Genomic DNA, 1,960 nt, shown 5'->3' with positions numbered 1-1,960 from the left:
TCCAGACAGACTTTGAGAAATCAAATTGGCTTGCTGAGTCAATATTTTATTCTGAGCCAATATGGCATTCAGAGTATCAATCTCAAGAACTCCTTTCTTCTGATTTGTCCCATTGTTCACAGGATTCCTTTCAGAAGTGTACATGAATTGGTTATTTGCAACCATTTCAATTAGTTCTTGAGCTTCTGCAGGCGTCTTCTTCAGATGAAGAGATCCTCCAGCAGAGCTATCCAAAGACATCTTGGATAGTTCAGAGAGACCATCATAGAAAATACCTATGATGCTCCATTCAGAAAGCATGTCAGAAGGACATTTTCTGATTAATTGTTTGTATCTTTCCCAAGCTTCATAGAGGGATTCTCCATCCTTTTGTTTGAAGGTTTGGACTTCCACTCTAAGCTTACTCAATTTTTGAGGTGGAAAGAACTTTGCAAAGAAGGCATTGACTAGCTTTTCCCAAGAGTTCAGGCTGTCTTTAGGTTGTAAGTCCAACCATATTCTAGCTCTGTCTCTTACAGCAAAAGGGAATAGCATAAGTCTGTAGACCTCAGGGTCAACCCCATTAGTCTTGATAGTGTCACAGATTTGCAAGAATTCAGCTAAGAACTGATGAGGATCTTCCAACGGAAGTCCATGGAACTTGCAATTCTGTTGCATTAGAGAAACTAATTGAGGCTTAAGCTCAAAGTTGTTTGCTCCAATGGCAGGGATAGAGATGCTTCTCCCATAGAAGTCGGGAGTAGGTGCAGTAAAGTCACCCAGCACCTTCCTTGCATTGTTGTTGTTTTCGGCTGCCATGTGTTCTTCTTCTTTGAAGAATTCGGTTAGGTCCTCTACAGAGAATTGTGCCTTAGCTTCTCTTAGCGTTCGCTTCAAGGTCCTTTCAGGTTCAGGGTCAGCTTCAACAAGAATGCCTTTGTCTTTGTTCCTGCTCATATGAAAGAGAAGAGAACAAGAAAGTGTGGAATCCTCTATGTCACAGTATAGAGATTCCTTGAGGTGTCAGAGGAAAAGAAAAATAGAAGAAAGAGGTAGAAGAATTCGAACTTAGTGAGACAGAGTTCGAATTGTGCATTGAGGAGGAGTGATACTCCATAAATAGAAGGATGTGAGAAGAGGGGAAGAGACTTTTCGAAAATTAACTAAAAAGATTTTTTTAAAAAAAACATTTTGAAAAACTTTAATTTGATTTTCGAAAATCAAGAGTGAGAAAGAGATCAAGTAATTTTTGAAAAAGATTTTGAAATTAGAAATCAAAAAGATATGATTAAAAACTGTTTTGAAAAAGATGTGATTGAAAATATATGATTTGAAAACAATTTTAAAATGATTTGATTTTAAAAATTAATGACTTGCCTAACAAGAAAAGATATGATTCAAACATTAAACCTTTCTCAACAGAAAAAGCAACATACTTAAAATGTTCAATCAAATCATTAATTGTTAGCAAGTATCTTTGAAAAAGGAAAGAAATTGATTTTGAAAACATTTGATTGAAAAGATTTGATTTGAAAAAGATTTGGTTTTGAAAAACTTTGAAAACTTGAAAAAAAATTGATTTGAAAACAAAATCTTCCCTCTTGTGCCATCATGGCGTTAAACGCCCAGAATGGTGCACATTCTGGCGTTTAACGCCCAATGCACTACCTTTTTGGGCGTTAAACGCCCAACCAGGCACCCTGGCTGGCGTTTAAACGCCAGTCTGTCCTTCTTCACTGGGCGTTTTGAACGCCCAGCTTTTTCTGTGAAATTCCTCTGCTGCATGTTCTGAATCTTCAGTTCCCTATACTATTGATTTGAAAATAGAACCAAGATTATATAAACAATGCATGCAAGACACCAAACTTAAAATTAGACACTAGACTCAAACAAGAAACATAAAATATTTTTGGTTTTTATGATTTTGTAATTTTTTTGTGCTTTTTCGAAAATTATATGAAAATAGAAAATAAAGGTTTCA

The 1,960-nt window shown here is 35.9% G+C and overlaps 1 non-coding gene across 1 annotated transcript; it reads left to right on the top strand.

The window, feature by feature from the left end:
* Positions 1-294: 294 nt before the first annotated feature.
* Positions 295-402, top strand: LOC130959526 (small nucleolar RNA R71). Its single transcript, XR_009078600.1, has one exon. It is a non-coding gene; the product is annotated as a small nucleolar RNA R71 (small nucleolar RNA).
* The last annotated feature ends 1,558 nt before the right edge of the window (positions 403-1,960 follow it).

This window comes from Arachis stenosperma, chromosome 10, assembly GCF_014773155.1.
Source record: "Arachis stenosperma cultivar V10309 chromosome 10, arast.V10309.gnm1.PFL2, whole genome shotgun sequence".
Taxonomy (NCBI): domain Eukaryota; kingdom Viridiplantae; phylum Streptophyta; class Magnoliopsida; order Fabales; family Fabaceae; genus Arachis; species Arachis stenosperma.
The sequence above is the reverse complement of the archived record's forward strand: the minus strand, read 5'-3'. Positions and strand labels throughout refer to the sequence as shown.